We start from the raw sequence: 27162 nt of genomic DNA, 5'->3' as shown, positions 1-27162 counted from the left end.
GCGTCACTGTTTAAAGATCTCTTCAATGCTGAAATAGAAAAATTGGAGTTAGTTGACCGCATTTATTTCTCGCTCAGCATGACAGATATTTCAGCGTGGCCGGTGCTTTTGATTGGGTGCCCAAACTTCTCTTGAAAGATTTCAAGACCCGAGAAGGAATCTCTCCCAATCTGTAACTTAAATTCTGCTAGTTTACAAGACCTGACATTTTTACTCTTTATTTTCTTTTCGTGCATCTCTCTATCTCCCCCTGTCTCTGACTCTTGTCTCTCTGTGTTGTCCCCGATGTAATTCTGAGGCTTCCTTGAACAGCGAAGGCCGATCTGAACTGCAAAACCAGCAGAGAAGGGTAAAGAATAAAAAGATTGAGGCGGTTGGATAAGTAAAGGTGGAACCCAGCTGATAAATTCGGAGCTAATGTACCCACATTTATGTCTCTTCGCCCTCATAGTGAATGGAAGCAGCAATTTGAGTGAAGTATACTTATGGTAGAGTGTAAACTATGACGATGCCGAGACAGACGACAATGTCGTTTCGGAGCAATTCGTTCTGTAAATTGTTACTTGAAAATACAAGTCGTTCATTCAAAACAAATTTGATAAAGAGAGGCTAATATTGTCGATGTGAAATAATTCGTGTACAACCTGATGTTGCTCTACATCGTACATCGTACAAGAAAGCGAGATTGGAGGGACAGAGCGTTCTGAAAGGATGGTGGATCGGCTTCAAGGCAGCGAAATTTTACAGTGGCTGCACGGCTCTGTTGCCAGTTGGTCTTTGGGTCTGATTCTCGCTCAGGGAGTTTCACTGGTTCAAGTGCCGGATCAGCCCCGTTGTGTCCCCATTTTTGGTCAAAAATCACCAATTGGCTTCTCACAGCTTTTCAGCGGTTTTGACTTATCTCCAGCAGAGAATGTTTGAGCGCCAGAGGACAGAATGCAGAGGGTTTGTCCACGCAACACACTGAGACGAAATGAAGACAAGTTTTCTAGAAGTTGTACTGACTGAAGCCGGCAAATTAATTTATCCCAACTCAGGCGATCTCACGGGTACAGAATACAAAAGGTAAAGGATGCTGAATTGGACTGGAACCAAATCCCTGATTTCCCACCGGCAGGCGAAGATACTAACACTGAAATACTAATGCACACACAACTGCAGGCTGCACGTGTAGCGTTGGGTACATGTCCAGAACATGCGGTCTGGCAGAGTTCCCGTGATAACCCTACGCAGTCTGCTCCACTGCCGTGCAGTTCCAGTGGGTTACGTAAGGAGTGGGTCAAACATAGCCGTGTAATTCAATGGGGGCTTGAAACCACCTCACATCGCCACTGTGAAATGCTCAAATAAATAAGAGCTGTAGTTACCAGGCAGTGTTTACTCCCTCAGAGCATAAAGGATAATCCAGCCCATTGTTTACCTATAAGATTTCACGACATGAGACTGAATTTATTTTAACCTGTACTTTAAATTCTGCTCAATCACAGAATTTGGAGATTTATCCTATTTTTCTTTGCATGCATCTCTCTATCTCTGTCTGTGTTTCTTCTTTCTCTCTATTTCCCCTGATGGACTTATCAGGCTTCCTTGAACGGCCAGGTCTGGAAACCCGGGATGGGACAAGGCTGTCGGATCTTCAGTCCAGTTGCTTTATTTCGACGGGATGAGCTTTGCTATTTTTCGTCTCCGCTTTCGGAAAATATAAACCCAGATGGAAATTCCCCTCCTCGGGTCCCGTCACCTCCCGGTAAAGGAAATGAACCCGATCTATCACTCGGTCTTAATATCTGTATTCTCATTGCTTAAGAAAAAAATTACGGGGCTACAGCTATTCTCAGGACACATTTTAGAAATTAACACATAATAGACTTATTCGGAAACGTGGGATTAAAGGGCAGGTGATAACCTGGGCACATAATTGGCTAAAGGGAAGGAGGCAGAGAGTAGTGGTGAACGGATGTGTTTCTGACTGGAGAGAAATATGCAGTGTGATCCCCCAGGGGTCGGTATTAGGACTATTGCTTTTCTTGTTTTTATAAATGACTTGGATGTAGGAATAGGGAGTACGATTTCGAAGTTTGCGGATGATACAAAACTTGGCAACGTAGCAAATAGTGAGGAAGATAGTAGCAGATTTCAGGAGGACATGGACAGACGAGTGAAACGGGAAGTCACGTGACAGATTTAACGAGATCAGTTTGAAGTGATGCACTTTTGGAAGAAGAACAATTTATGGCTGATTGCAAGAGCAGAGGGACCTGGGGTGCATATTCACAAAACAGGGCAAGTTGATAAGGCGGTTAAGCAAGCGAATGGGGTACTTCGCTTTGTAAATAGGACATTGAATATAGAAACAAGGAAGTCATACTAAACCATTACAAATCATTGGTTAGGCTCAGCTGGAATATATTGTACGGTTCTGGGCACCACACTTTAGAATGAAAAGGCATTGAAGAGGATTCAGAGCAGGTTGACCTGGATAATACCAGGGTTGAGGAACTTCAGTTATGTGGAGAGATTGGAGAAGCTGGAATTATTCCACTTACAGCAGAGAAGGTTAAGGAGTGAATCTAATGGATGTATTCAAAGTAATGAGGGGTTTTGAAAGATCAAGTAGGTAGGAATTGCTTCCTCTGGCAAGTGGGTCAGTAACCAGAGGTCATAGATTTAAAATAATTGGCAAAAGAACTAGAGGGGAGTTGAGGAGAATTTTAACCGTGAAATTCGGCTTTTCTATTCCCTTGTGAATATCGCAGATTATAATGTTCAGGCGGAGTGGGACTGAATGGGGGATAGAGTGCGGAGATTGGAATGGAAGCTCATCAGAATGAACTTGGTCTCATCAGTTTTTGTTATTTTTCCTACCAGTTGCCCGAAGCAGGCGGTGAACCTTCTTCTCGAGAGAGGATCGTCATTTCAGTTCAGAAGGAAAAAGGTATCAAGAAAATCGGGTGACACAGACACGGAATGATCCGAGACTGACAGCAATTCCCATTTAAACTGACACAGACACGGAATGATCCGGGACTTACAGCACATCCCTTTTAAACAGACACAGGCACGGAATGATCCGGACATAAATCATCATTATGGTACATATGTTTTTCTTACGTTGACCATAAGATTTGCTCCTTTTTGCAATGACTCCGCTTTTCTCTTTGACACTTCGCGGCCATTCTCATTTCAACACGTTCGTGGAAGGAACTTTTGCTGATTTCAGCAAACAACGCAAAAACCTCTGCCCGTCATTTCGAGAAGGATGGGACTTTAACCAGACCTGCTGAATGAGGGAAAGAAGACTTAAACACAATAACGACGAGGGTGGGATTCGTACCCACGCGTGCAGAGCACAATGGATTAGCAGTCCATCGCCTTAACCTCTCGGCCACCTTGTCACATGAGGAAACCTGCGAAATCCCTTTTATTCAAAATGAAAATACTGGTTATGTTGCCAATCTGAAATAAAAACAGTCAATGTGGATATCCTCAGCTGGTCAGGCAGAATCTTTAGATATAGAAACAGAGTTGACGTTTCAGGTCGATGACCATCACATGAGTATTACATCACACTCCTGACTTGCGCCTTGCAGATCGTAGAACAGCTTTGGAGAGTCACGAGGTGAGTCACTCACCGCAGAACATCCAGCCTCTGACCTGCTCTTCCAGCCACAGTGTCGATGTGGCTGGCCCAGTTAAGTTTCTGGTCAATGGTGATCCTCAGGATGTTACTCGGGGGGATTCGGCGATGGTAATGGTAATCTCCCACAGAAGAAATTTACTGGAAAGATTCCAGGGATGAGGGTCTTTCGTTACATGGATAGATTGGAGAAGCTGAGGTTGTTCTCCTTCGAACAGAGAAGGTTGCGAGGAGATTTGATAGAAGTATACAAAATCATGAAGAGTGTAGATAGAGAGAAACTGATCCCGTTGGCGGAAGGGTGAAGGACCAGAGCACATAGATCTCAGGTCTTTGGCAAAAGAACCAAAGTTGAAGGAAAAACTTTTTTTACACAGCGAGTGGTTATGATGTGGAATGCACCGCCCGAGGGGGTCTTGGAGGCAGATTCAATCATGGCCTTCAAAAGGGAACTGGATAAGTATTTGAAAGGAAAAAAATACAGGACTACGGGGAAAGGGTGGGGGAGTGGGTCTTGCTGAATTGCTCTTGCAGAGAGCCGGCAAGGACTCAATGTGCCGAATGGCCTCTTTCCGTGCTGTAACATTTCTATGCTTCTATTCTATTTGTAGGAGGCGATGCAAAACGACCGGAGCGTGACGTCAATCGACCTGCTCATGTCCATTCCCTGATAATGAATCCTCGAGTGAGGGAAAGAAGAAATACATAATTATTGTACATATTTTTTATCTTATGCTGACCATAAGAGATACTTGATTTACCAGGGGGCCATTGTGCACTTTGATTGATAATTCACCTAGATCACACCTGACAGTCCCAACACCTCCGTGCAAGAAACAGTTTTGGTGCTAATTTGACTTTGCTGATTTGAGCAAACAGATGTTCGCCAGCAATGCGGAAAGGCACTTCTTAGAAAAGAAGGATTTTTGGTGAAGAGAACAAACTGAACAGCGCCAGCAAATTCTTACAGCGGTGGAATTCGAAACCTTGTAATTCAGAGATCAAATCTAACATTTTCGAAAACGAAGCCACTGTCCCACATGGCAATCGATTCGTTGCGGCTGAAAGATGTCATGGAGCTGAAACGTTACATCTGGCTCTTTCTCCACAGGTTCTGCCTGACCTGCTGAGTGTGTTCAGCATTTTCTGGTTTCATTTTTATGATTTCAGAATGGCTGTTTTCCTGAAAACACCCAATTTGACCCAAGGACGCAGCTCGCACTTCACTTTCCCAACGCGCTTTAAAGTCTGTCGTTTCCAAACAAAATCCCTTCCACGCCGGACATTCAAAGGATCTTTCGCTCACTGCCAACCTCCTGTAATCGACACTTTTTCACCACTGCCGCTCTTTGCATTTCTCCTCATTCCTTTTCAATCGGACATTTCCACAGACCTGTTAAAATTAAGTGGAACATTTTCGACCTGACTGCAACGCCCAGATTGCCAAAAGTGCACATTTCAGCCGTCATTCGCAGCGATGTCGCGCCGCCCGTCTCTCCCGCACATCACCTGCTCGGGGAAAAGCGCCAACGACCATGGAAACAAAACCCAGTTCTTCAGTTAACATCCCCCGTGTCACAAGATACCCCATGGAAATTTCACGAGAAGTATGCCTCTGTCCTTCCGATTGCCAGCCCTGCTTTATTCGTTCTTGTCTCTGGAGCAGTCTCGCAGGTGGGAATGTTTCAAGGCAAAAATGAACATTGGTGCGAACGGGACATGTGTCCCCGAGTAACAGCGGTCGATGTGGAGCAAACTTAAAGACATAAGAATGTGAAAGTGAGTGTTAGAGTCGGTAAGGCCGCAGTAAAGTCTAAATGAAATGGACCATGATTGTGGAAGGAAAAAAATCTGGAAGAAGCGGCGGGTCTGAATTTTGGATCTTTCAGCAGAGACACATGAGAGAACAAAGACAGGATACAGACAAAGGTGTTGGAGGCAGAAAGAAAAAGAACGAATTAAGAGGAATGAAAAGAGAGTGAAAGAAAGGATGGGATAGAAGGCGATGAAAGAAAGAAAGAAAGAAAGAGGGGAGAGAGAAAGACAACCGTGCAATACTCACCCGGCAAACGGGCGCTGCTCCCAATCGGCTGCACTTCGCCCCACTGACCCTCGTCCCATTCATAACATCCTACAATACACTATCAATGCTGTGCAGTGAAACAGAGAATTTCAAGGTACAAAGACACTCACACCGTCCTACAATACACTTTCAATACCTGTGCAGTGAGACAGCGAGTTTCAAGGTATAGAGACATTCACACACCGTCCTACGATACACTTTCAATACCTGTGCAGTGAGACAGCGAGTTTCAAGGTATAGAGACACTCACACACCGTCCTACGATACACTTTCAATACATGTGTCGTGAGACAGCGAGTTTCAAGGTATAGAGACACTCACACACCGTCCTACGATACACTTTCAATACCTGTGCAGAGAGACAAAGAGTTTAAAGGTACAGAGACACTCACACACCGTCCTACGATACACTTTCAATACATGTGAAGTGAGACAGCGAGTTTAAAGGTATAGAGACACTCACCTTTTTGTTCAAAAGTAGCACATCCCAGGAATAAGAGAGACCGAGGGTCAGTTTCCCCCTCCTGATGTAGCTGAGGCTTGTCAGTCAAGAGTCCCCTCCTCCCAGTATTGGCTGTGGAGGAAGTACAGTGTAGATTTAATGGAATACCTTCAGCCTGACCGAGGTTATTCTGACTGGCCAGTTATTACTCGATCTATCCCTTTCTCCCTTTTTAAACAACGGTACATCTTTAGCAGTCCTCCAATCCTCCGGCATCACACCTGTAACCAGAGATGATTGGAAAATGATGGTCAGAGCATCCGTTATTTCCTTTCTTGCTTCTATTAACAACCTGGGATATATTTCATCCGGGCCTGGGGATTCAGGCGGAATGATTTGGGTACTTTCTATTTTCTGTTTGCAAAAGTTTGCACCGCAGGTCAAGATCACAAGTCTCGGTCAAAATTAGGACAACTTCCGGGTTTAAACCTCAAATCGTGAATTATACCACAACTCCAACGAGCCCAAAAACAAATAAATTAACGTGTTACAGACACATTCTATGAGAGGTCTGTCTGTACAATGAAAGGGCGTTTTTGATCAGTCATTCTGATATCCGTTTCCTCCTGAAACTTGAACAAATGCAAATTCCACACTCTTATTTTGTCGTTTAATTCCACAAATTAGGTGAAAACAATGAATTACGAAAGGCACTGCTGGGAGTTGAACCCAGGATCTCCTATTTACAAGACAGATGCTTTAACCAACTAAGCCACAGCGCCACTTGACACCATTGATCGCCCACCTCCTCTCACTAATATCTATCAGTGACACGTTACTGTCTGTTTGGGGTTCAGACCGTTTTATCTTTGTCTATTTCGCTTGTCCGTTTACCTGTGCATCCCAATTTCGCTTGCATTTCTCTCTGTTCAACTTTGTGTATCCCTCAGTGCGTTGATACACGGATGATTATGTGTGCTTGTGTTTGTTACATTAAATAAATTAGGGGTTCAGACAATTCTCGCTCTGACATTGGACAACTGTTGACCCAAACTTTACAGCGAAGTGTTGTTTATTATGGTGCCGAAACTAAAAAATCGTAAGAGGTCCAAAAAGGGAAAAAGAGATAAACTTGTGAGGGAAAATATTGACAACAATCAAGGTTTTTACACGTATATTAAGAGAAAGAAGGGTGACTAAGAGTAACGTGGGCCCCCTAAAGACAGATGGAGGTGATATTGTAATTGAAAATCAGGAAATGCCAGAGTTGCTAAATATTTACTTTTCATCGGTCTTCACAGAAATGGATGGGGCTAACATACCAGAGACACGAGGAAAACTGAAAATAAATCAAGGGGATTCGAATAAGTAAAATAATGCTAATGGAGAAAATAATGAGATGAAAGATAGACAAATCTCCAGGACCTGATGGTTACCATCCCAGGGGACTAAGAGGAATAGGCGAGGAAATTGTACATGTTTTAGTCATGATCGTTCAAAAGTCTCTTGATTCGGGAATTGTTCCTTTGATTGAAACATTGTCACTCTCACTCCATTATTTAGGATGCGTAGGAGAGATAAAGTTAGAAATTAAAGACCCATTAGTCTGAAGTCTGTTGTGGGGGAGTTACCAGTATCTGTTATTAGGGAAATAATGACTGAACACTTGGATAAATATGAAGTCATCAGCGAGAGCCAGCATGGATTTGTAAAGGGTAAGTCAAGTCTAACAAAACTAGTTGAACTTTTTGAAGGTGTATCTAACGTGGTAGATAATGGAGTTTCCTTGGGTGTTATATAATATTCACATCCAGATGCATTCGATAAGGTACCACATAAGAAGCTGTGAACAACAATGAGAGTGCGTAGAATTTAAGGCAACCAAATGAAATGGGTTCGGAGTTGGTTAGAAGGTGGGAGACAGAGAGCCAGAATAATAAGGTATGTGCTCAAATTGGCAGGATGTGATCAGTGCTGGGGCATTAGCTTTTGACTATATGTATAAATGACGTAGGTGAAGGAATAGGAAGCCGTATCGCCACGTTTGTCGCTAACATCAAATTAGATATCACAGTGAGTAGCGTTTCTGGGTGTATAAGGTTGTGGTGCAATCGGTCAGCCTGCGGTAATTAGAGGACTCTAGAAATACCCAGGTTATGAATTCGAGTCGCACCTTGGATAGACAAACCTTCCAATCCGAGCATTTTGACCGGAGTTCAAGGTGCAACTGGCATGTTCCATAACGCATCTACTTCTTAGTGTTCCTATGTCGGCACTTGTGGGGACTTGAGTTCCTCTGGCCGACCGTCTTGCAATAGCAGGTGCGAGTTTACTTGTTTATAAGGGAAGAGGGGGCGATTAGCGACAGCTGATAAAGCAAAGCGGCCGACACGAAGTCCTTAAATCGAAAGAACCAAACACACAATTCTTCTTTTCGTTGAGTGGATATTCGTCGATTGGAAGTTTCGTGTGAGGAAAATTTGGAAGGGAAATCTGCTGCCTGGTGTCACTGTGTAACGGGTGAAACTATTCAGTTTACAGATGTTAATACGCTGAAAGGTCGAGAGGCCTTTTCCAGCTCCCGTGTGGGACAAGTTTAGCTTTTGAGCCATTATATAAAGTGTTATTTTTATTGGTGCTAACGATTGACAAGACATTTGGCACAAACAAACAGAATTGTAAACTCACGAGTTCACTGTCCATGTTTCTCACATCATGTTCAACAGAAACAAGGATTCTCCTCAACACGTCACTGAGAATTTTCAAAAAGGGATCCTCATCATGGTTCGACGTCAACGAGAGATAATTCCGAGCACAGGAATCTGCATAATGGAAACTTTTCTAATCGCGAGTCCGGGTAGCTCAATCGGAAGAACATCGGACTTTAAAAACCGATAATGATCTGAAGGTTCAAAGTCTGGTTCAGGCTGTAAATTTTGAAACAGCTGGCAAGTTCTGTCTTTGCAGCGGAGCAACAACTGCGGGACAGACGATGCCTGCGATGTGCTGTCAAAGCTTCGGTGGTATCCTGTTTCCCAGGGATGGACAGAAATGCGCTTTCTTCGGCGGCATTCGCTTCTTTCCGCCAGCAACGTGTGATTGGAGAGAGCGGGGCCGGACAGGCGGCCTGAATGTTGTTGCTGTCGTGGCTTCACTCAATCCGGGAGCTGGGGAACATCGAAATCGAAAAACTGATGGATGCAGTGCTGTTTAGAACTGCAGTTATTAACCGAGGCAGCGCTGCAGGATTCTTGAATGATCTCTCACAAATCAACTGAAAACAGTCGCAATGTGCAGCTTTGAGAGGGGCTTTCTGCACCGTTAGGGCAGGAAACGGGAGTGAGGGAGAGACACTGTCGGTAACTCTGTAATGCTTGAGTTTGTGCAGAACTGTACAGAGCTTCGATGAGGTGTTGTGTTTTTTTCATATTTAACTACAGAGTGAATTCTTGCTTCATTTATATTCACTAATTGTTGGTGGGTAACGTTTTCAAAATGTTTCCGCTCGGTTTCGATCCGGAGTTATTTAGTGTGTTCGGCGTGCGTGATAATTACTGCACGACGAAAAGTTCACTGTGTAAATGCATATTGGCATAACTCAGATGATAGCTGCCGTCTACAAATGCTCTCAGTGCGAGAGCCGGGTCAGATTCCCGTTCAGGGAATTAAGTTTTACAAAATAGTTTATTGTATTAATTTCGCAAAACTCATTAAACTCTGTAAAAAAGACGAATACTCGTTCTAATCGCCATTAATCAACCAGCAACATTCTGTTTCAGACTGAAGGAAATCCTAACATTTTTTTAATCATTCATGGGATGTCGGCGTCGGTGGAAAGGCCAGCACTTATTGCCCAATCCTAATTGCCCTTGAGAAGATGGAGGTGATCCGTCTTCTTGAACCGCTGCAGTGCGTGTGGTGAAGGTTCTCCCACGGTGCTGTTAGGAAGGGAGTTCCAGGATTTTGACCCAGCGACGATGAAGGAACGGCGATATATTTCCAAGTAACGATGGTGTGTGACTTGGAGGGGGCGTGCAGGTTGCGGTGTTCATATGTGCCTTCTGCCCTTGTCCTTCCAGGTGGTAGAGGTCGCGGGTTTGGGAGGTGCATCTTGTGGATGGTACACACTGCAGCCACGGTGCGCTGGTGGTGGAGGGAGTGAATGTTTAAGGTGGTGGATGATGTGCCAATCAAGTGGGCTGCTTTTTCCTGGGTTGTGTCGAGCCTCTTGAGTGTTGTTGGAGCTGCACACATCCAGGCAAGTGGAGAGTATTCCATCACACTCCTGACTTATGCCTTGTAGATGTTAGAAAGGTTTTGGGGAGTCACGAGTCTCCAGTGCAATCACACGTTTCCTGTAATGTGATGACCACAACTGCACGCAGTACTCAAGTTGTGGCCTAACTAATGTTTTATACAGTTCAAGCATAACCTCACTGCTATTACAGTCTATGCCTCGGCTAATTAAGGAAAGTATCCGGTATGCCTTTTAACCACCTTATCTACCTGTCCATCTACCTTCAGCGATCTGTGGACATGCACTTCAAACGTCCCTGTGTTGATCTACACCTCTCAGTATCCTCCCAAGCAAGGTAGTTTCAGAGCAACTAAATCTGAAACGTCTTACTTGATAATACAGGTCGTACAGTCAAAACCATTTGGTAAAGGGAGACTAATATTAGTGACTGAAAATAGTTAGTGCACAAGTTGATATTGCTGTACACCAGAATAGAAAACGAGATGGGATGGACAGAAACGGTCTGAAAGATGGCTGATCGACTGTGGGAGGCAGCGTACATTTATACTGGCTGCACTCCAGCCAGTGGTTTGTTTTTCTCGGGGTATGATTCTCACTTGGGGGATTTTATTGATTAATGATACGAATGGTCCCGGGTTCGAATCCACGACGATCCTGACAACGAGAAGGCTTTTTGTGAAAAGTCACCAATTGGCTTCTGATACCTTTTCAGTGTTGCTGTTGGTCGAATTGAATTATATATAAAGCATTTTTAAGATCCAGAGGCGAGAGTGCGGAGCTTTCCAAGGCGAAACACATGTGAAGTAAATAAATGTCTCAAACTGATGAGGAGATTGAAGCTCGATGTGAATTTACCTTCAGGCGGCCTCATTGATATTAGATGACAGGATAGAACGCCACATATCCAAATTAGCCGATAACACCAAGATGGGCAACATTGTCGGCAGTGCAGATGGATGAACAATATTACAGAGAGGCATTAACATAATAAATGAATGGGCAAAACTGTGACAAATGGATTTCAATTTCGTCCAGTGTGAGATCATCCACTTTGGACCTAAATAGGATATTTCAGAATACTTTCTAAATGATGAAATGCTCGACGCTGTGGAGGTCCAAAGGGACTTAGCGGTCCAGCTACATAGTCATTAGAATGTCATGGACAGGTGCAGAAAATAATCAAAAAGTTTAATGTAATGCTGGCCTTTATATTTAGAGGAATAGAATACTAGAGAATAGACATTATGCTACAGCTATTCAAATATCTGGTTAGACCACACTTGTAGTACTGTGTTCAGTTCTGGGCACCGCACCTGCGGAAGGATAAATTGGCTGTGGAGGGAGTGCAGTGTAGATTTACTACAATGATAACTGGACTCCAAGGGTTAAATTCCGACGAGAGATTACACAAACGAGGTTTGTATACCCTGGAATTTGGTAGGTTAAGGGCTGATTTCATCGAAGTTTTCAAGATATTAAGGGGAATTGTTGGGGTAGATGGAGAGAAACTATTTCTGCTCGTTGGGTGCCTGGGACGAGGAGACATCGCATAAACATTCGAGTCAGCAATTTCAGGAGTGAAGTTGGGAAACACTTCCACACGCAAAGGGAGGTAGAAGTTTGGAACTCTTTCGCAAACAGCAGTTGATGCAAGCTTAATTGTTAATTTTAAACCTGAGATTGATAGGTTTTTGTGAACCAGAGGAATTAAGGTTTCTGATGCTCAGTCGGTGATATGGATGTTGGTCACAGATCAGCCATAATCTCATTCAATTGCAGAACACTCTCGAGGGGCAAAATGGCCGACTCCAGTTCCCAAGTTGCTCATTGGTGCAGAATGCTAAACGATCCTGCAAATGTCCACTTACGTCTCTTCGCTCTCATAGTGAATGAAAGCAGCAATTTGAGTAAAGTTTACTTGTGTTCGAGTGCATCTTGTGACGACACCGAGACAGACGACAATGTCGTTTCAGCGCAGTTAATTCTGTAAAGTGTTACTTGATATTACAAGTCGTACATTCAAAACAAATTTGATAAAGAGAGACTAATATTCTTGATTTGAAATAATTGGTGCAGAACCTGATATTGCTCTGCATCGTACATGGTACAAGAAGCGAGATTGGATGGACAGAGCGTTCTGAAAGGATGGCGGATCGGGTATATGGGAGTGGAATTTTACCCTCGCTGAACGTCTCCGTTGCATTTGGGTCTGATTTTTGCTCAGGGAGTTTCATTGGTTCAAACCGGATGAGCCCCGTTGTGTCCCCATTTTTAATCCAAAGTCACCAATTGGTTTCTCACATCTTTTCAGCGGTGCAGAAGGCAGGTTTGACTTATCTCCAGCAGAGCATGTTTGAGCACCAGAGGACAGAATGCAGAGGGTTTGTCCACGTAACACACGTAGACGAAATGAAGATAATCTTTCAGGAAGTTTTACAGATTGAAGCCGGCACGTGAATTTATCACAATTCAGGCGATCTCATGTGTTCAGAATGAAAAGGTAAAGGATGCTGCATTGGCCTGGAACCAAACCCCTGGTTTCCCACCGGCAGACGAGGGTTCCACCACTGAACCGCTAATGTACACACAGCTGCAGGTTGCACGTGTAGCGTTGGACATATGTCTTGAATATACAGTCTGCAAAGCTCCTGGGCAGCCTGTTTCACAGCCGCGCGGTACCTGTGGGTTAACGAGCGAATTATGCAAGGCATGGACTTTGAAATTCACTGGGCGTTCAAAACCAACTCACACTCATAGTGCGAAATGCTCAAATAAATATGAGCTGTAATTACCAGGCAGTACTTCTCTCAGTGATAAAGAGATAATCCAGCCAAATGTTTACCTATAAGATTTCACGATATGGGGTTTAATTTAAGCTGCACCTTAAATTCAGCTTAATCATCGAATGTGGAGATTTATGCTATTATTTTCTTTGCGTGCTTCTCTCTACCTCTGTCTGCATTTCTTCTCTCTCCATGTGTTTTCCCCTGATGGACTTATCAGGCTTCCTTGAACGGCTAGGTCCGGATGGAACATGGCTGTCGGATCTTCAGTCAAATGTTGTATTTCGACGGGATGATCTTTGCGATGTTCCGTCTCCGTTTTCGGAAAACGGAGACGGAACATCTGAAGGCCCAGATGGGCCTTCCCCTCCTCAGGTCCCGTCACCTCCGGGTAATGGGAATGCACCTGATCTATCACTCGGCCTTAATATCTGTATTCTCATTGCTTAAGAATAAGATAACGGGGTTACAGCTATTCTCAGGTCACATTTTAGAAATTAATACGTAACAGATTTATTCGAAAACTAGAAGCACGTGGGGTTAAAGGACCAGTGGTAATGCGGGCACGTAATTGGCTAAGGGATAGGAGGCAGAGAGTAGTGGTGAACGGATGTTTTTCTGACTGGAGGGAAACATGCAGTGGGATCCCCCAGGGGTCGGTACCAGGACTATTGCTTTTCTTGTTATATATAAATGACTTGGATGTGGGAATAGGGAGTACAATTTCGAAGTTTGCGGATATTGCAAAAGTTGAAAAAGTTGTAAATAGTGAGGAAGATAGTAGCAGATTTCAGGAGGACATGGACAGAATGGTGAAATGGGCAGTCACGTGTCAGATTTAATGCAGATCGGTGTGAAGTGATGCACTTTTGGAAGAAGAACATGGAGAGTTAGTATAATCTAAATGGAACAATTTATGCAAGAGCAGAGGAACCTGGAGGTGGATATTCACAAAACACGGCAAGTTGTTAAGGCGGTTTAGAAAGCATAAGGGATACTTTGCTTTGTAAATAGGGGCATTGAATACAAAAAAAAGGAAGTCATACTAATCCTTACAAATCAGTGGTTAGGCCTCAGCTGGACGATATGTACAGTTCTGGACACCACACTTAAGGATGAAAAGGCATTGAAGAGGATTCAGAGCAGGTTGACCTGGATGATACCAGTGATGAGGGACTTCAGTTACATGGAGAGATTGGAGAAGCTGGGATTATTCTCCTTGCAGCAGAGATGGTTAACTGGAGACCTAATAGAGATATTCAAAATAATGAGGGGTTTTGAAAGAGCAAGTAGGGAGTAACTGTTTCCTCTGGGAAGTGGGTCGGTAACCAGAGGTCATAGATTTAAAATAATTGGGAAAAGAACTAGAGGGGAATTGAGGAGAATTGTTTCACACTGAGGGTTTGTTAAGATCAGGAACGCACTTCCTGAAAGGATGGTGGAAGCAGATTCCATAGGATCATTCAAACGGCAATTGGACATATTGAAGAGGACGAATTTGCAGGGTTATGGGGAAAAATCTGGGGTGTGGGTCGAAATGGAAAGGTCTTCGAAAGAGCCAGCACAGGTACGACGGCCGAATGGCCTCCTTCTGTGCTGTAGGATTCCATGATTACCTTCTGAATCATTACAATTGATGCTATTCAGTGTTGACGAAACAAGAAAATTATAATCGTGATATTCGGCTTCGCCATTCCCTTATGAATATCGCAGCTTATAATATCTGGGGGAGGGGGCGATGAATGGGGGATAGAGTGCGGAGGTTGGAATGGAAGCCCAGCAGAATGAACTTGGTCTCATCAGTTTTTGTTATTTTTCCTACCAGTTGCCCGATGCAGGCGGTGAACCTTCTCCTCGAGAGAGAGAAACGTCATTTCAGTTCGGAAGGAAAAAAGGTATCAAGAAAATCGGGTGAAATGCACACGGAATGATCCGGGACTTACAGCACAGCTTTTTAAACAGACACAGAAAAGGAATAATCTGGGCCTTACGGCACATCCCTTTTCAACAGACAGAGACACGGAATAATCTGGGATTTACGGCACATCAGTTTTAAACAGACACAGACACGGAATGATACAGGACTGACAGCACATCCCTTTTAAACAGACACAGACACGGAATGATACAGGACTTACAGCACATCCCTTTTAAACAGACACAGACACGGAATGATCCAGGACTTACCGCAAATCCTTTTAAACAGACACAGACACGGAATGATCCGGGACTTACAGCGCATCCCTTTTAAACAGACACAGACACGGAATGATCCGGGACTTACAGCACATCCCTTTTCAACAGACACAGACACGGAATGATCCGGGACTTACAGCACATCCCTTTTAAACAGACACAGACACGGAATGATCCGGGACTTGCAGCACATCCCTTTTGAACAGACACAGACACGGAATGATCCAGGATATAAATCACAATTATGGTCGATTAGTTTCTCTGACGTTGACCATAAGATCGACTCTTTTTACCAGGACACCGCTGTACGTTTGATACGTCGCGATCTCACAATCTCAACACCTTCGTGGAAGGAACTGTTGCTGATTGCAGCAAACAACGCAAAAAGCTCCGTCTGCCGTTTCGAGAAGCTTGGGACGAACAGCCACACCTTCTGGATGGAGTGAATGAGAGGAACAAGACTTCAACACAATACCGACGAGGATGGGATTCGAACCCACGCGTGCAGAGCAAAATACATTAACAATCGATTGACTTAACCGCTCGGCCACCGCGTCACATAAGCAGAAACTGGAAAGCCCTTTTATTCAAAATGAAAATACTGGCTATGTTGCCAATCTGAAATAATAACAGTCGATGCTGGAAATCGTCAGCATTTCAGACAGAATCTTTAGATATAGAAGTAGAGTTAATGTTTCAGGTCGATGACCTTTCGTCTGAGCTGAGTCAGAATAAAAGCGCTTTTATTTTCTTTTTTTGAATGCAAAGCCCTGGATTCTGAGGACAAGAAAGTCTGACCATACAATATGACCTGCCCATGCACCCAAATCGAGAATGTTGAAAATATCCAGTCAGCAGAAAACTTCGGTGGAAGAACAGATTTTTTCACTGCATGCAGCATGCTGGAAGGACCAAAGACTAATGGTGAGCGTGGGGAATTGCCAGGATACCAAGCATTAGGATTCACTCGATATTTTGGCAGAGAGACCGTTGATGAATTTCAGATGGAACAGCAACATGTTGAAATCCAGTCGGTGTGTGAAAGAAAGCGAGTGCTGATGGAAGGGGCTGGGAGTTCAGCAGTGTGGAACCGTGTGCCCAAACACAGCAGTTAAATCCGATTCCCAATTAGTGAACCCATCCAAAAGGTCTGTTTCTTTGGTTGAGGGTTTTTTTATTCGTTCATGGGATGTGGGCGTCGCTGGCGAGGCTGGCATTTATTGCCTATCACTAATTGCCCTTGAAAAGATGGTGGTGAGCCGCCTTCTCGAACAGATGCAGTCCGTGTGGTGAAGGTTCTCCCACACTGCTGTTCGGTCGTGAGTTCCAGGATTTTGAACCAACGACTTGGAGGTGAACGTGCAGGTGGTATTACATAAGAACATAAGAAATTGGAGCAGGAGTAGGCCAATCGGCCCCTCGAGCCTGCTCCGCCATTCAATAAGATCATGGCTGATCTGATCCCAACCACAAATCTAAAGAACACAAGAAGTCGGAGCAGGACCCGGCCACATAGCCCCTGGGCCCTCTCCGCCACCCACAGGGCATTGACCGATCCGAACTCAGCTTCATGTCCAATTTCCTGCCTGCTCCCCATAACCCCTAATTCCCTTTACTTCTAGGAAACTGTCTATTTCTGTTTTAAATTTATCTAATGATGTAGCTTTCACAGCTTCCTGGGGCAGCAAATTCCACAGTCCTACCACCCTCTGAGTGAAGAAGTTTCTCCTCATCTCAGTTTTGAAAGAGCAGCCCCTTATTCTAAGATTATGCCCCCTAGTTCTAGTTTCACCCATCTTTGGGAACATCCTTACTGCATCCACCCGATCAAGACCCTTCACAATCTTATATGTTTCAATAAGATCGCCTCTCATTCTTCTGAACTCCAATGAGTAGAGTCCCAATCTACTCAACCTCTCCTCATATGTCCGCCCCCTCATCCCCGGGATTAACCGAGTGAACCTTCTTTGTACTGCCTCGAGAGCAAGTATGTCTTTTCTTAAGTATGGAGACCAAAACTGTATGCAGTATTCCAGGTGCGGTCTCACCAATACCTTATATAACTGCAGCAATACCTCCTTGTTTTTATATTCTATCCCCCTAGCAATAAAAGCCAACATTCCGTTGGCTTTCTTGATCACCTGCTGCACCTGCATACCAACTTTTTGATTTTCTTGCACTAGGACCCCCAGATCCCTTTGTACTGCAGTACTTTCCAGTCTCTCGCCATTAAGAAAATAACTTGCTCTCTGATTTTTCCTGCCAAAGTGCATAACCTCACATTTTCCAATATTATATTGCATCTGCCAAATCTCCGCCCACTCACCCAGCCTGTCTATATCCCCTTGCAGGTTTTTTATGTCCTCCTCACTCTCTACTTTCCCTCCCATCTTTGTATCATCTGCAAATTTTGATATGTTGCACTCGGTCCCCTCCTCCAAATCGTTAATATAGATTGTAAAGAGTTGGGGACCCAGCACCGACCCCTGTGGAACACCACTGGTTACTGGTTGCCAGTCCGAAAATGAACCATTTATCCCAACTCTCTGCTTCCTGTTCGATAACCAATCCTCCACCCATGCCAGAATATTACCCCCAATCCCGTATTGTTCCCATCTGCCTGCTGTCCTTGTCCTGCTAGCTGGTAGAGATCGTGGGTTTGGGAGGTGCTGTCGAAGAAGCCTTGGCGAGTTGCTGCAGTGCATCCTATGGATGGTACACACTGCAACCACTGTGCGCCGGTGGTGAAGGGAGTGAATGTTTAGGGTGGTGGATGGGGTGCCAATCAAGCGGGCTGCTTTGTTCTGGGTGTTGTCGAGCTTCTTGAGTGTTGTTGGAGCTGCACTCATCCAGGCAAGTAGAGAATATTCCATCACACTCCTCACTAGTGCCTTGTAGATGGTGGAAATGTTTTGGGGAGTCAGGAGAATATCCAGCGTCTGACCTGCTCTTGCAGCCACTGTATTTATGTGGCTGGTCCAGTGTCGTTTCTGGTCAATGTGACCCCAAGGATGTTGATGGTTGGGGATTCGGCGATGGTAATGCCGTTGAATGTCAAGTGGACATGGTGAGACTCTTTCTTGTTGGAGACAGCCATTGCCTGGCACTTTTCTGGCGCGAATGTTACTTGGCACTCATCAGCCCAAGCCTGGATGTTGTCCAGGTCTTGCTGCATGCGGGCACGGACTGCTTCTTTATCTGAGTGGTTGCGAATGGAACTGAACACCGTGCAATCATCAGCGAACATCCCCATTTCTGACTTTATGATGGAGGGAAGGTCATTGATGAAGCAGCTGAAGATGGTTGGGCCTAGGGCACTGCCCTGTACTGTACATTACTTTTTAATATTACAGCTAAGCAGAGCACTTGAGCAGTCGCAGCTGTGACTTTGACTTTTCTCCCTCTCCTCTAGATCTCCCCGGCAACTGCCACTAACCAACTGCAATCTTCTGTCTCACTTCTCCACGAGAAAGTTCCGTGCCTCCGTTTTCAAATGAAATAACTTCCATCTCTTCAGTCACGGACAGCCCAGAGAGAGTTTCTGAGTCTCAGATCCCACTTTGCCTCAATCCTCCATGAAGTACCATGCAAAAATGTCCTTCAGTTAATAATAATATAAATAAAAGTTCTTATCTTTTGGAGTTTTGTTCAGATTCCACGGCTTTTAAAGATCATTGCGGATATTTGACGAAGCGCCTCTTGATTGACGGCTTCTCTTTGATTAAGATTCCGAAGCGACCATTGAGAGGCCGAAAATCAAGCTGTTTGTCAGAAACACTGTTATTTCGGTACTGATGAAAGCAGTATGGGCTCTGGAAGTGCTCAGGTTGTGAGTTTCAGTCTCACCTTCAACAATCCAACATTTCACTCCGAGCATTTTGACCGGAGTTCAAAGTGCAACTGGTATGTTCCATGACGCATCTACTTCTTAGTGTTCCCATGTGGGCACTTGGGTTCCTCTGGCCTTCCGTCTTGCTTGAGCAGATGCGAGTTTCGTTGTTTTCGAGGGAGAGGGGGATCTCTGCGTCAGCTGATATGGCAAAGGGGCCGGGATGAGGTCTTTAAATCGAAGGAACCAAACATACGATTATTCTTTTCGTTAAGCGGATATTCATCGGTTGGGAGTTTCGTGTGGGGAAAATTTGGAAGGGAAATCTGCTGCCTGGTGTCACTGTGAAACGGGTGAAATTATTCAGCTTACAGATGTTAATACGCTGAAAGGTCGAGAGGCCTTTTCCAGCTCCCGTGTGGGACAAGTTCAGCTTTTGGGCCAATGGGTAAAGTGTTATTTTAATTGGTGCCAACGAATGACAAGTCATTTGGCACAAACACGAAGGATTTTAATCTCACGAGTTCACTGTCCATGTTTCTTCGATCATGTTCAATAAAATCAAGGATTCCCCTCAACACGTGACTGAGAATTTTATAACAGGGACCCTCCCCCCTGTTCGACGTCTTCGAGGGATAATTCAGAGTCCTCTTATGAATATTTAAGATGGGAACTTAACGACTAGCGAACCTGGGTAGCTCGTTCGTTTAAGCATCAAACTTTTGAAGCGGGTAGTGATATCAGAGTCCAATGTTCAAGGTATACATTTTGAAACAGCTGGTAAGTTCTGCCTTTGTTGCGGAGCAACAGCTCCGGGACAGATGATGCCTGCGATGTGTCGTCAAAGCTTCGGTGGTGTCTTGTTTCCCAGGGATGGGCAGTAATGCGCTGTCTGTAGCGGGAATTCCAGCTTCCCGCCAGCAACGTGTGATTGGAGAGAGCGGGGCCGAAAGAGGGGCTTAATGTTGTTTCTGTCGTGGCCTCAATCAATCCGGGAGCTGGGGAACATCAAACATCGAAAAACTGATGTGTGTTGCCGCGGCCGCAATGCTGTCTATAACTGTGGTTATCAACCGAAGCTGCACTGCAGGAGCCTTCAATGATCTCTCACAAATCAGCTTAAATTATTCGCAATGTGCAGCTTTGAGAGGGGCTTTCTGCACCGTCAGTGCAGGAAACGTGAGTGAGTGTGAAACACTGTCTGTATATGTGTAGAGTTTGAGTTTGTATTGAACTATACAGAAAATGGAAAATATATCGTTTCTGTGAGGTGTGGTATTTTATTCACATTTAACCACAGACTGAATTCTTGCTTTTTTCACACTTATTGATTTTTAGTGGGTAACGTTTTCAAAATGTTTCTGCCCGGTTTTGAACCGGGGACTTTTCGCGTGTTAGGCGAACGTGATAACCACTACACTACAGAAACGCTGTTACACAGGATCGTATAGGAAGCCCTCAGAAGATAGCTGCCGTCTGCAAATGCTCTCAGTGTGGGAGACGGGTCCCTTTCCCGTTCAGAGGATTAACTTCTGCAAAATAGTTCACTGTATTAATTTCGCAATACTCATTAAACTCTGAAAAAAGACGAATAGTTGTTCAAATCGCCATTAATCAACTAATAACTTTTTGTTTCAGGCTGACGGAAATCCTAACTTTTTTTTAATGTATTCATTCACCAGGCAGAATACAGAAAGTTCAGAGGGGATGTGAAAGAGGAAATAAGAGGGTCAAAGAGAGAGTATAAGAATAGACTGGAGGCCAACATAAAAGGGAATCCAAAAGACTTCCACGGGCATGTAAACATTAAACGGGTAGTAAGAGCGCTACTCTGATGAGGGACCATAAATGAGATCTGCACATGGAGGCAGAGGGGTTGGCACTAAATGAATACTCTGCATATGTCTTTACCAAGGATGAAGATGCTGCCTGAGTCTCAGTTTAGGAAGATATAGTTGAGATACCAGATGGGCTAAACATTGATAAAGAAGAGGTACTTGAAAGGCTATCTGCACTTCTAGGAGATACGTCACCCGATCCAGATGGGATGCATCTTAGGTTGCTGATATAAGTAAGAGGGGAAATTGCAGAGGTACTGGCCATAATCATCCAAATATCCAAAGATACGGCGGTGGTGCAGAGGAGCGGAGAATTGCAAATGTTACACCCTTGTTCAAGAAAGAGTGCAAGGGTGAACCCAGCAACAAGAGGCCAGTCAGGTAACCTCAGTGTTGGGGAAACTTTTAGAAACGATAATCCGGGACAGAATTAACAGTCACTTGCACGAGTGTGGATTGATTAGGGAAAGCCAGCGCGGATTAGTTAAAGGCAAAACGAGTTTAACTAACCTGATGGAATATTTTGATGAGATAACAGAGAGGGTAGATGAAGGCAATACAGTTGATACGGTGTATATGGACTTTGAAAAGGCATTTAATAAAGTGCCCCACTGTAGGCTTATCAGTAAGATTGCGGCCCATGGATAAAGGGGGCAATAGAAACATGGATACAGAATTGGCTAAGGGACAGGAAACAGAAAGTAGTGGTGAGCGGTTGTTTTGTGGACTGGAGGGAGGTTTACAGTGTTGTTCCCCAGGGGTTAGTGATGGGACCACTGCTTTTCTTCATATATATTAATGACTTGGACTTGGGTGTACTGGGCACAACTTCAAAATTTGCAGATGACACAAAATTTGGAATGGCGGTAAACACTGTGAAGGATAGTGATACACCTCAAGAGGTGATAGACAGACTGGCTGCATGGCGGACAAATGGCAGATGAAATTTAACGCAGAAACATGCATAGTGATACATTTCGGTAGGAAGAACGAGGAGAGGCAATATAAACTAGAGGGCACAAATCTAAAAGGGGCACAGGTTCAGAGAGTTCTGGGGGTTTATGTGCACAAATCTTTGAAGGTGGCAGAGCAGGTTGAGAAAGCCGTTAAAAATCATACGGGATCCTGGGCTTTATAAATAGAGGCATAGAGTAAAAAAGCATGGACGTTATGATGAACCTTTATCAAACACTGATTCGGCCACAACTGGAGTATTGTGTCCAGTTCTGTGCACCGCACTTTAGGAAAAATGTGAAGGCCTTCGAGAGGGTGCAGAAGAGATTTACTGGAATTATTCCAGGGATGAGGGACTTCAGTTACTTGGATAGACTGGAGAAGTTGCGTTGTTCTCCTTGGAACAGAGACGGTTGCGAGGAGAATTAATCAAGGTATTCAAAATGATGATGGGTCCAGACAGAATAGATGGAGAGAAACTGTTCTCATTGGCAGAAGAGTCAAGAAACAGAGGACATAGATTTCAGGTGACTGGCAAAAGAACCAAAGGTGAAATGAGGAAAAACTTCTTTACACAGCGAATGGTTAGGACCTGGAATGCACTGCCCGAGGGGGTGGTGGAGGCAGATTCAATCATGGCCTTCAAAAGGGAATTGGATAATTACTTGAAAGGAAAAGAATTGCACGGCTTCGGGGAAACGGTGGGGGAGTGGGACGAGCTGGATTGCTGTTATATGGAGCCGAATGGCCTCCTTCCGTGCTGCAACCTTTCTCCGAAATCTATGATTTCATGGGATTTGACCGTCGCTGACAATGCCAGCATTTATTGTGTATCCCTAATTTGCCTTGAGAAGGTGGCGGTGAGCCGCCTTCATGAACCGCTGAAGCCCGTGTGCTGAAGGTTCTCACACAGTGCTGTTCGGCAGGGAGTTCTAGGATTTTGACCCAGCGTCACGTGAGCATGGTGTGTGACTTGGAGGGGAACGTGCAGGTGGTGTTGTTCCCATGCGCCTGCTGCCATTGTCATTCTTGGTGGAAAAGGTCGTAGGTTTGGGAGGTGCTGTCGAAGAAGCCTTGGCGAATTGCTGCAGTGCATCCCAAAGATTGTACACACTGCAGCCACTGTGGGTCGGTGGTGAAGGGAGTGAATGTTTACGGTGGTGGATGGGGTGCCAATCAAGCGGGCGGCTTTGTCCTGGATCGTGTCGAGCTTCTTGAGTGTTGTTGGAGCTCCACTCATGCAGGCCAGTGGACAGTATTCCATCACACTCCTGACTTGTGCCTTGTATATGGGGAAAGGCTTTGGGAGTCAGGAGGTGAGTCGCTCGCCGCAGAATACTCAGCCTCTGACCTGCTCTTGTAGCCGCACTATTTATATGGATGGTCCAGTTAAGTTTCTGATCAATGGTGAACCCAGGATGTTGATGATGGGGGATTCGGCGATGGTAATGCCGTTTAATGTCAAGGGGAGGTGGTTCGATTCTCGCTTGTTGGAGATGGTCATTGCCTGGCACTTGTCTGGCGCCAATGTTACTTGGCACTTATCAGCCTAAGCCTGGATGTTGTCGAGGTCTTGCTGAATGCGGGCTCGGACTGCTTCATTATTTGAGGGATTGCGAATGGAACTGAACACTGCGCAATCATCAGCGAACGTCACCATTTCTGACCTTATGATGGAGGGAAGGTCATTGATGAAGCAGCTGAAGGTGGTTGGACCTTGTGCACTGCCCTGAGGAACTCCTGCAACAATGTCTTGGGGGTGAGATGATTGGCCTCCAACAACCACTACCATCTTCCTTTGTGCTAGGTATAAATCCAGCCACTCGAGAGTTTTCCCCCGATTCCCATTGACTTCAATTTTACTAGGGTTCCTTGGTGCCACACTCGGTCAAATGCTGCCTTGATATCAAGGGTCTGTAACTCTCACCTCACCTCTGGAATTCAGCTCTTTTGTCCATGTTTGGAACAAGGCTGTAATGAGTTCTGGAGCTGAGTGGTCCTGGCGGAACCCAAACGAGCATCGGTGAGCAGTTTATTGGTGAGTAAGTGCCGCTTGATAGCATTGTCGACGACACCTTCCAACACTTTGCTGATGATCGAGAGTAGACTAATGGGGCGGTAATCGGCCGGATTGGATTTGTCCTGCTTTTTTGGATAGGACATACCTGGGCAATTTTCCACATTGTCGGGTAGATGCCAGTCTTGTAGCTGTACTGGAACAGCTTGGCGAGAGGGGCGGCTCGTTATGGAGCACAAGACTTCAGCACAACAGCCGGGATGTTGTCCGGGCCCATCGCCTTTGCTGTATCCAGTGCACTCCAGCCGTTCCTTGATATCACGTGGAGTGAATCGAGTTGGCTGAAGATTGGCTTCTGTGATTTTGGGGATATCGGAAGGAGGCCCAGATGTATCATCAACACGGCACTTCTGGCCGAAGATGGTTGCAACCGCTTCAGCCTTGTCTTTTGCACTCACGTGCTGGGCTCTGCCATCATTGAGGATCGGGAGGTTTACAGGGCCTCCTCCTCCCATGACTTGTTTAATTATCCACCACCATTCACGACTGGATGTGGCAGGATTGCAGAGCTTTGATCTGATCCGTTGGTTGTGGAATCGCTTAGCTCTGTCTATAGCATGTTGCTTCCGCTGTTTAGCATGCATGTAGTCCTGAGTTGTAGCTTCACCAGGTTCACACCTCATTATTTGGACGCCTGGTGTTGCTCCTGGCATGCTCTTCTACACTCCTCATTGAACCAGGGTTGATCCACTGGCTTGTTGGTAATGGTAGAGTGAGGGATATGCTGATCCATGAGATAACAGATTGTGCTGCTGCTGATGGCCCACAGCAACTCATGGATGCCCAGTTTTGAGCTGCTCGATCTGTTCTGCATCTTCCCCATTTAGCACAATGGTAGTGTCACACAACACGTTGGATGGTATCCTCAGTGCGAAGACGGGACTTCGTCTCCATGAGGACTGTGCAGTGGTGTCATGGAACAGATGCATTTGCGGCAGGTAGATTGGTGAGGACGAGGTCAAGTCAGTTTATCCCTCGTGTTGGTTCGCTCAACACCTAATGCAGGCCCAGTCTCGCAGCTATATTCTTCAGGACTCGACCAGCTCGGTCAGTAGTGGACATTGAAGTCTCCCACCCAGAGTACAGTCTGTGCCCTTGCTATCCTCAGTGCTTCCTCCAAGTGGTGCTCAACATGGAGGAAGACTGATATCATCAGCTGAGGGAGGACGGTAGCTGGTAATCAGCAGGAGGTTTCCTTGCCCATGTTTGACCTTATGCCATGAGTTTTCATGGGGTCCAGATTCAATGTTGATGACCACCCAGGGCCACTCCCTCCTGACTGTATATCACTGTACCGCCACCTCTGGTCGGATCTGTCCTGCCGGTGGGACAGGACATCACCAGGGATGGTGATGGAAGAGTCTGGGACGTTGGCTGAAAAGCATGATTCTGTGAGCATGGCTCTGTCAGGCTGTTGCTTGACTCGTCTGTGGGACAGCTCCCCCAATTTTGGCACAAGTCTCCAGATGTTCGTGAGGAGGACTTTGCGGGGTCAACTGGGCTTGTTTTGACCTTTGTCGTGTCCCGTGCCGAGTGGTCCGTCCGGTTTTATTCTTATTATGACTTTTTTTAAAGCGAGATTTATACAGCTGAGTTGCTTGCTCGGCCATTTCAGAGGGCAATTAAGAATCAATCACATTGCTGTGGGTCTGGAGTCACATTTCGGCCAGACCGGGTCAGGACGGCAGGTTTCCTTCTTTGAAGGATATTCGTGAACCAGATGTGTTTTCACGACAATCCGGTAGTTTCATGGCAAGCCATGACTGATACCAGTATTTTAATTCCAAATTTTATTTAATTAATTGAAATTAAATTCCTCAGCTGCCGTGGCGGGATTTGAACTTATGACTTGGAGATTATTCAGCCAGGACTGTGAGATTACTATTTCAGTAACATAACCACTCTGCTACCGTACCGTATCTGGACAACAACATATTGATTTCACTCTGTTTATTAATTAGTATTAAAAAAACCCGCATTCCCACCAGTCACACGGAGATGGGGCCTATTTTTAATAAACTATTAAAGGTGACGTTGGGTCTAAAGAATAAAGGTGACTAAAAAAGCAAAAAAACCCCAAATAATGCGATTTGGTTCCAGTTTGGTTGTGATGAAGAAATAAACGTGTCGTTGGACCCAGTCTCACCTTTATTTTTTTTATATAGTTCACATCATAATTTTACTGTGATTAATTTCAGTTGGTGTTAGACATTTACATGGTACAAGTTGTAAATCAAATTCAGCACCAACAATGGAAGAGTTAATGTCACGTGTGTACCAAGTAATTCTGTCTCACCTTTATTCTGCCATTAAAAACAGGCCCATCCGTGTGAGCCGTGCGAATGCGGGTTGATGTTCGGGAGCCCGTGGGCCACGGACTCTGCCTCAGGCTGATTGGGACATTCCGTTACTGCGGGTTGAACAGCGCTGCTATAAAAAGGGGAAGTCGGTTTTTCATTATCACTTACTTAGGAGAGTTCGCTTGTTATAATGGAGGGGTTGGGGATTCTTGGTTTGTTATTTGTTGTAATCTGTTCAGCTCAGCCGCCCTCTCTTCTTTTCCCCGCCGATAAATGTTGGTTGTCTCCTAAAAACCGCAAAGACTGCGGATTTCCGGGAATTGAAGCTAGTGAGTGTGTGCAGAGAGGCTGCTGCTTCGATGCGGTGAACCGGGATGCGCCGCCGTGTTTCTATTCACTGGACAATCTGCCAGGTGGGTGTATTCTTGGTCTGTCCATATTCTGGGCCAGGACTTTCCAGGGTCACCCGCCATCAAGCTGCACGCGGTTTCCCTGGACAGTTTAATCTCTTTCCTTCCTGTCCTACAACGCCAGTTGGAGATTCAAACTTTTCCAGTCCGGAGAGTGGAACCGCTGGTGGGATTGAGCTTCCAATCCCGCAGAGTAGATTTGATGGTGGGATTGGGGGTGCTGTTAATCAGATACAGAAAGGGCAATAGTTAATCGCCCTTTTCACCCAGCATCTGCAGTTCGAATCATTCTACTGTTCGGTGACTTGGGAGTCGCACTGAGTAAGGGCAGAGTGAATGAGCCCCGGCCCCTGCT

General features: G+C 45.2%; 3 non-coding genes across 3 annotated transcripts; all 3 read right to left on the bottom strand.

Moving 5' to 3' along the window:
• Window positions 1-3313: 3313 nt before the first annotated feature.
• On the bottom strand, window positions 3314-3395 carry trnas-gcu (transfer RNA serine (anticodon GCU)). The gene has a single exon. It is a non-coding gene; the product is annotated as a tRNA-Ser (tRNA).
• Window positions 3396-6870: 3475 nt separating this feature from the next.
• On the bottom strand, window positions 6871-6944 carry trnat-ugu (transfer RNA threonine (anticodon UGU)). The gene has a single exon. It is a non-coding gene; the product is annotated as a tRNA-Thr (tRNA).
• A 13640-nt stretch (window positions 6945-20584) lies between these two features.
• Window positions 20585-20657, bottom strand: trnav-aac (transfer RNA valine (anticodon AAC)). The gene has a single exon. It is a non-coding gene; the product is annotated as a tRNA-Val (tRNA).
• Window positions 20658-27162: the final 6505 nt, after the last annotated feature.

This window comes from Heptranchias perlo, unplaced genomic scaffold, assembly GCF_035084215.1.
Source record: "Heptranchias perlo isolate sHepPer1 unplaced genomic scaffold, sHepPer1.hap1 HAP1_SCAFFOLD_73, whole genome shotgun sequence".
NCBI lineage: Eukaryota > Metazoa > Chordata > Chondrichthyes > Hexanchiformes > Hexanchidae > Heptranchias > Heptranchias perlo.
Note: the sequence above shows the minus strand (reverse complement) of the source record. Positions and strands in the feature narration are given on the sequence as shown.